This window comes from Rhamphochromis sp. 'chilingali', assembly GCF_963969265.1.
Source record: "Rhamphochromis sp. 'chilingali' genome assembly, chromosome: 11".
NCBI lineage: Eukaryota > Metazoa > Chordata > Actinopteri > Cichliformes > Cichlidae > Rhamphochromis > Rhamphochromis sp. 'chilingali'.
This window is the reverse complement of record NC_137938.1, coordinates 37910199-37917587: the sequence shown is the minus strand read 5'-3', so window position 1 is coordinate 37917587 and position 7389 is coordinate 37910199. Positions and strand designations below refer to the sequence as shown.

The following is a 7389-nucleotide window of genomic DNA, read 5'->3' as shown; positions in this document are numbered from 1 at the left end:
CGTTATTTTCCTCTCCTCTGTCTGATATACTATCACAGCCAGACCTCATCACAGACCTGATCACAGACCTGATCACAGACCTGATCACAGACCTGATCACAGACCTGATCACAGCCAGACCTGATCACAGACCTGATCACAGACCTGATCACAGACCTGATCACAGGCAGACCTGATCACAGCCAGACCTGATCACAGCCAGACCTGATCACAGACCTGATCACAGCCAGGCCTGATCACAGACCTGATCACAGACCTGATCACAGACCTGATCACAGCCAGACCTGATCACAGCCACACCTGATCAAAAGACCTGATCACAGCCAGACCTGATCACAGCCAGACCTGATCACAGACCTGATCACAGACCTGATCACAGCCAGACCTGATCACAGCCAGACCTGATCACAGACCTGATCACAGACCTGTGGAATGATTCCTACAGAAGCTCTTTCTAAGTGAAGCGTGTGCGATCAATAAATCGTTCGCTGACAGGTTTAAAAGTGACCTCACATTAACAGCAGCTGCTTCTTCCAGGTGACCCTGATAATTGCTCCTCCTCAGGTAAATCAGTGTGTCTGAGACTGTCTGTCTGAGCTGTGGGGATGATGGCAGCCTGCTAATGGGAAGCTAACAGCCTGCAGCCTGCAGCCGCCGCCCCCGATCACCTGCTCAGGTGACTTCATAACAGAGGCCTGCAGCAATCTAATTTCATCCTGTAGGTGGTGCTGTTTTTTTCCATAGCAGGAAGTCTGTTTGTCCAATCAGGAGACACGAAAGCGACAGCGGCACCGTCGCCTTGCTGTTTTTCTCCCAGAGTTATGGTGTGTTGTTTGAGCTCAGCATCGCTGCCTCTGCTGCTGCCGCTGACACACAAACAATCTCTGCTAAATGCAAATAAATCTTTAAACTCTCTGTGGGGATGTGTGAGGATCAGGGCATGGAGGCAGTTTGTCGTGCCGGCTCAACGCTAACAGAGGAAGTGACGTCTGAAGCCTCTGAGCTGAAGGTCTGTGGACACAGCGGCTTCTCCGTGATTTAATTGGCTGACTGTGACTCTGTTCATTCTGCTCTCAGCCAACATTTTAAGAGCGAGATCTCATCTCAGTGATTTTCGCTCGTTTAAAGGAGATGTGATCTGGGCCGACATGGAGGCGAAATCCACTGAAAAACAGCGTGAGAGGGCAGCGTGTCACCACATGTGGGCGTGAAACAGAGTGGAGATGGCGTACTCAGCCCCTGATCGATAAGCAGGGGTGGAGAGGGTGCGTGACTGTGCTCGGGTGGCAATGAGGCCACTGGGTGAGCACACTCAAAGACCACAAGGTCAGCTGACACAGGCAGCGCAGGCGAGCCTGCCGAGGGCGGGGAGTTAGGGAGGGAGGAACGCTAACAGAGACTCTGCTGATGCGCACCCCTCCAACTTCACACCAGCGTCTGCAGAAGGTCATCAGGACGGCACAGAGCACCGCTGTGATGTCAGAGCAGAGCCTCTGACATCATCAGTGACAAGACCAGCAAACCCACACTGTCCACACCTTCCTCAAAATGAGCTCATCATTTGTGGGTCAGCTTGTAAAATGAAGCATTTCCACAAAAAATGAACATCCTCAGCGAACGTGGTAGTCACACTAACCAGACCGACCCGTGAGTTTTACCTTAGACATAACAAAACATTTGAACTCGTTTGCTTCAGGAAGTAATATCGAGCGACTCGTCATATTTGGTCATATGTAGAGGACTTTGTTTTGTAACTCGGCCAGTGATGCTCAGTAAGGAAGCCGGCACCGACCTCAGCTCTGATATCCTGAGAAAATAACCTCAGAGAAAATAACTAAAAATGATTTTTTTAGACATAATATTATAATATTATTATAATATTCTAATAATATTATTCTAATAATATTATTAGAATAATATTATTAGAATAGTATTAGAATATTATAATACAATATTAGACATAATATGTGAATATTTGACCATTTTGAGTGTCGTAAAATGATTATTTTTCAGTGATGCTGTATCAGGTTAGGTACCAGGGTCGATGTCCCTGGGCTGTATTTGACTCCAGTGGACGAAGCAAATCGAGCAGATGAAATTATTACAGACGTGCCTCTGAGCGCTGTGTGTAATCCAGCCTCAGCAGAAACACCACAAACACATTTGTCTTTGTAAGATTCGTCCCTGCACTCAGGTGAAAGCAGCTTCCTGGAGAGGTGCCGTTTAAATCCAGAGTGCTGTCAGACAGAAGCATGAACCACAGGCAGCTGCAGCAGGACACAATCCTTCAGCTGCACAAACAAGACCGCTGAGGATTCGCCCCGACTCCCTCACTCAGACCCGCCGAGACCGGGTGACTCTATTTGTGTTGGGATGGAGGACGGACGGAAGAACGGGGAGCTCCCCGGAGACTTCAGCCCGGGGGGGCTTCTTGTTTCCGTGTCGCCGGTCAGGAGGAAGCTGCCAGCTGAGGAAGGAGGCCGATAAAGACATTTTATTTAAAAGGAGAAGAATGGAGAGAGCGAGAGTGGGACTGACAGCACGGCTCTTTGTGTCTGTGGGAGGCGAACAAGCTCTCCTCCTGTGCTGGCTTCCAGCAGCGTGAAGAAAAGGTTTCACGCTGAAGATAAAATGCACGCCCATTGCAACGACTCAAACAGCAGTCAGGAGTTTTCCTTCTTGGTGCGCTGCATAACCTCCAGGGCTGAAAATAGACTCCAACAATAAAAACAATAGAACTGCAGTTCCTGTGATCTGAGTTCTGTTTAAATGTCTTAATGTGCCTCGCCTGTGCTCCGTGTTACATCTCGTTATCCTGCTTTCTGTGTATTCCCTGTTTTACTTTGACAGTCCCGTGTTTCCTTCCTGTCTCGTGTGTCAGATTAGGTTCAGCTGTGTTTGCCTGCTGTTACGTATTCCCTCGTTACCTCTGTATTTATTGTGTGTGCTTTCCTCAGACACTCACAGGCGTCTCTTGGAGAGGCAAACATCTTAGAGGTTTGCCAGTTTGTAAGTGAATCGCTGAACGTGTGAAAGCTGCGCTCTGGAATTCTCTGCATCGGCTGTTGTTTGTTTTAGGGTCGGAAAACCGGGCGGCGACAGTTTTAAGTCCTTTCTTTCAATCTTTCCATATAACTTCGCTGTGTTCAGCTGTGTTCGTCTCCACATTTCAATAAGATGTCCTAACATCCAAACCAGCCGATGAGGTCACAGTGAACACGTTCGTGTTTTCTGCCCGTGCGGTCTGTGGTCATATCCTTATGTGATGTCATCCAAAGACTACAGACAGAATATTAGACACAGCTCACCGAGCTGGCTGGGTTTATGAAAACTGGGATGTGGTTTTGTCGTACGGCCGCTCAACAGCCTTCCAGTGAAGATGTTGGGCTCTTTGTAATCAATAATGAGACAGCTGAGGATTCCTCGGCAGCTGATTGTTCCTGGCCTTTCAGCCGTGTGTTGTCATCTTCAGGGAATTTCCAGAGAAAACTCACAGCCGCAGCGTCTGTAAGCAGAACGGCATTAACGGACAGTCGGAGAGCGCCTTAATTAGCGGTCGTCTCCTTTCTGCAGCAGCTCTGCTCTCTGACAGCTGCGTCTTCATTAGCTCTCGGGGTAATCACTTCACACACTCTGCCTAAATAACCTCGGAGGCACTTTAGCCCCCGAGGAGCATTTTAAAGGGTGGTCTCGCTGCTAATTGGTGCTTTTCTGGAAACCCGGGGGTGCAGGACCTAACGGAGATCAGGTCTTTTGTGCTTCAACCTGCCGAGTTCAAATGTGTTTAGCTCAAGAGAGGTCATCATTATAGGTCACCACTCCCCAGGCTGTTTCTCATTCCTCCTGTTTCATCTGTAATAATAAGGCTACTCTGTTTGTCAGTCCGGTTTCTAAACTGGAGTATCTGCACGTCCGGTTGCCACCATGGAGCATGAAGGAGGAGCTGTGCTGGTGTGGCCTGAGCTCGGAAAGAAAAGCGTCAGGACTTTAAGTTTCTTGAAGACGTTTCATCCGAGAAGCTTCTTCAGTTCTAAGAGCAGCTGGTGGAGAGTCCCAGATTTAAGTCCTGTGGGAGTGTCGTGGACCTCCTATTGATCCTCTGCCTAATCACATGAGCCCAGGTGTGAAAGCAGGTGTGGGTCACAATCAGCCAGAGTTTCAGGTGAGCTTATTGTGAAACCTGGCCCCATCCCTATCATGTGATTTCCTGAGGTCAGATGGCCCAGGATGTGAGTGGGCGTTAAGACGTCTGGGGAGGATCTCAAAACTGGATTATAGATGCAAACAGTTGGTGTCGTAAGCCCCGCCCTCTGGGTGGGAGCAGCAGATCCAGAAGAAGGGGCAGAATGATGGAGCGCTCCGTCAGAACCTCCACCCAGCTGAGATTGTCTGACAACCTCATGACGCTGACTGAAGGATGACTCTGAAAACATCAGGTGTCTGTTGGTATACGTCACATGCTGCTGGCATCTTCTGATCGTCTCTCCTTTGAATGGAAACCTCGTAAGAGAAATTGTTGGAAAACTCCTGAGAGAATCAGGATGACATGCGATGTATAAATGTTGCATCCATCTGGAAGACCCTTGTGGATTAGGGAGCAGCTGAAGGAAGATGCACCCCCATCAAAACACAGACATTAACGGTGTTTTCTGTTTTAGAGCAATCTCTGGTTTGTGTCACAGCTGCAAAAGATTTCCTTGGAAATCTTATTGAAATGTGGAGACGAATGCCAGCTGAACACGGGGAATTTATATGAAAAGTTTGAAAGAAATTAGGCGGACTTAAAACTGTCACCGCCCGGTTTTCCGACCCTAAAACAAACAACAGCCGATGCAGAGAATTCCAGAGCGCAGCTTTCACACATTCGGTGATTCACTTATAAACTGGCAAACCTAAGACTCCTGCAGGGCTGCCTCGCTGTCTCTCGGAGAGTCTGTGAGTGAATTCGTTTCACCCTGTAACTGTAATGGCGTGTCACAGCGTGTGAGCCGTGGTGTCGCTCAGTCTGACTCTCACTGAGCCATTAAATTGATTGAATAGCTGAAGGAGAAACAGGGTGAACAGATACCTGCCTCACAGGGAGCTTTCTCCTTCAGGAGCGTTGGGCAGAGCAAATTAAATATTAACTGCATCTACTGTAGCTGCTCCAGCAGGAGGAAAACTACATGAGAGGTTTCTGGTACAATATGACACGATCAGGCTACACGTCAGGCATCAAACATTTAAATAACCTGCCTGATATCGACTGCTCTAAAGCTCTCCTGTGCAGTACACCGTTTATGTTTTGGAAGCTTTTCCAGCATATCCAACAGACTGGATCAAGATCTGAGGAATTCAAACTCCATCGCCTTTAAATTCCCATCGAGTTCCTCAAACTTTAACAATGATCCTTCTGGAAGAGGCCACTGCAATCAAGGGATACTGCTCACATGACCGCGGGGTGTCCGTGGCCTGAAGACATGTTTGGGTACATGTTTCATGTCAAAGTTAGATCTTCAAGAATCCAAGAACTGGATGGTTCCCAGCAGGAGTTAAGCTCTGACTCAGGCAGGATTTGTATTTTTCCAGTGACTGATGGTGAGGATGGCTGATACTTGAGGGGTCTGGATGTGATTCATGCTAAGCTAACAAAGGTGCAGGGCTCGCAAAATTTCAAAGTCCCTGGTTGCCCTTCGGGCAGGGACTCTTCAGTTTTGGTAGCCCAAAATAAATTTAAGTAGCCCAAATAAAAAAGAGAGCAATTTTTTGATTGATGTTTTGTTTCCTTTACAATATTATACATTAAAGTATAATATTGTAAAGGAAACAAAACATTAATCAAAAAATTGTTGAAAAACAAATTACAACATTGTATAAAAATTACAATCATCAACTCAAATACTTGGTTCTAATTGAACAGAAACTTCTATGAACTTGTAAGAACTGTGTAGGACATGAATCCGTCTGTGTCAGATCCTGAAATTGAAATCTCCACTGAAGTCACGGGTAAGAGGCAAGTGGAACCAAGATCGAGGCCATTTGCTTTTTGAAGTTTGCAAAGACTGCTAAATTGTGCCAGTGGTAGTTCACTCTTTGCAACATAGTAGCTGTTCTAAACAGATTTTTCAGGTTTATTTTTAGTATGTTATTTGCAATTGGTGTTTGTTCTGGGAAAGATATTGCAGAATGAGCAATAATGCATTTCTTGCATTTCTCATGGGTTCTAATGGGGGCCTTTCTTAAAATGACTGGTCCCAGTAACAAAGGCGCTTGTCGACTCAGAAATCGAGAGAAAACCAACAACACACCCGGCAGAACATTATGTTATTTACACGGGTGCACATAAGTGGTCCGCATGTGCGCATTCACTGTCAAAATAAAAGACGCGCACCAGATAAGAAGTTGCAACGCGCGTTTGCGTCCATATAAAAAGCTGTTTTTGTCCACTAGAGTGGGATTTTCACGGCACATTCTGCACCACATCTCTGTGCGTTTATCATTTGTTTGAAGCCAGCTCACCTCCTGCAACCACTTTTCCGAGAATACGCGCTTCTTTTGTGGTTCGGACTCCTTCTGACATTTCTTTGGAGGTGGAGGAACACCAAAGTAATTGCTTAAAGGAGCTTCTTCGACATCTTTAAGAGTTCTAAATAAATGTCTGTCCTCCTCCAGAAAATCTTATGTACGCAAACACGCGTTGCAACTTCTTATCTTGTGCGCGTTTTTTATTTTGACAGCGAATGGGCACCTGCGGACCACTTATGTGCAGCCCTGGTTATTTAGCTCATCATATTGCAGCCACAGAAATTCTTTTGTCCATGAAACCATAAAGCTGCACTTTCTTTTTGCCTTATAGTCTGATTTGTCATAACTTCTCCGTTTTGTGGTAAGCTTTTCTTTGGCTGTCACTTCTTCACCCTGACCTGTCTTATTTGGCTCAGCAGAACTAAAATATATATACTGCTGCTTTTACACACGGACTCACATAAGCTCAGCGATTCTCTGCGCGATCAACCTCTCACATGTTTAAGCTGCGGGAGATTTCACTTGTCATGTTTGCATAGTAAGCTAACGATTAATAAGACGATGTCAGAGGAATTGGTGCACAAATTATCATCACTCACAGATCAGTGCTGTCGCTCTCTATACACAGTTCGCACGATTGCAAAGTGAAAGCAAAAAAACAAGCGCAAATTCAAACGCGATTGCAATATGTCACATATTGACAGTGGCTCATCGATGCCAATGACATAATTACCCAGCTACATTTCTGAAAGAATGCAAAAGCATTGACATATATTTTTCCTTCCTACGATAGCCCGACGGGCAGGGAAGAGATAGATTTTGGTAGCCCGACTGGAAGAATCGCTAGCCCCGGGACGTCGGGCTTGTCATGTACATGAAACTGAT

General features: G+C 46.4%; 1 protein-coding gene across 1 annotated transcript in view; it reads right to left on the bottom strand.

The window, feature by feature from the left end:
* The window catches only part of cpne4a (copine IVa), a 103674-nt gene that overhangs the window by 26212 nt on the left and 70073 nt on the right, over positions 1-7389 (bottom strand). The gene's annotated exons all lie outside the window — the stretch shown is intronic.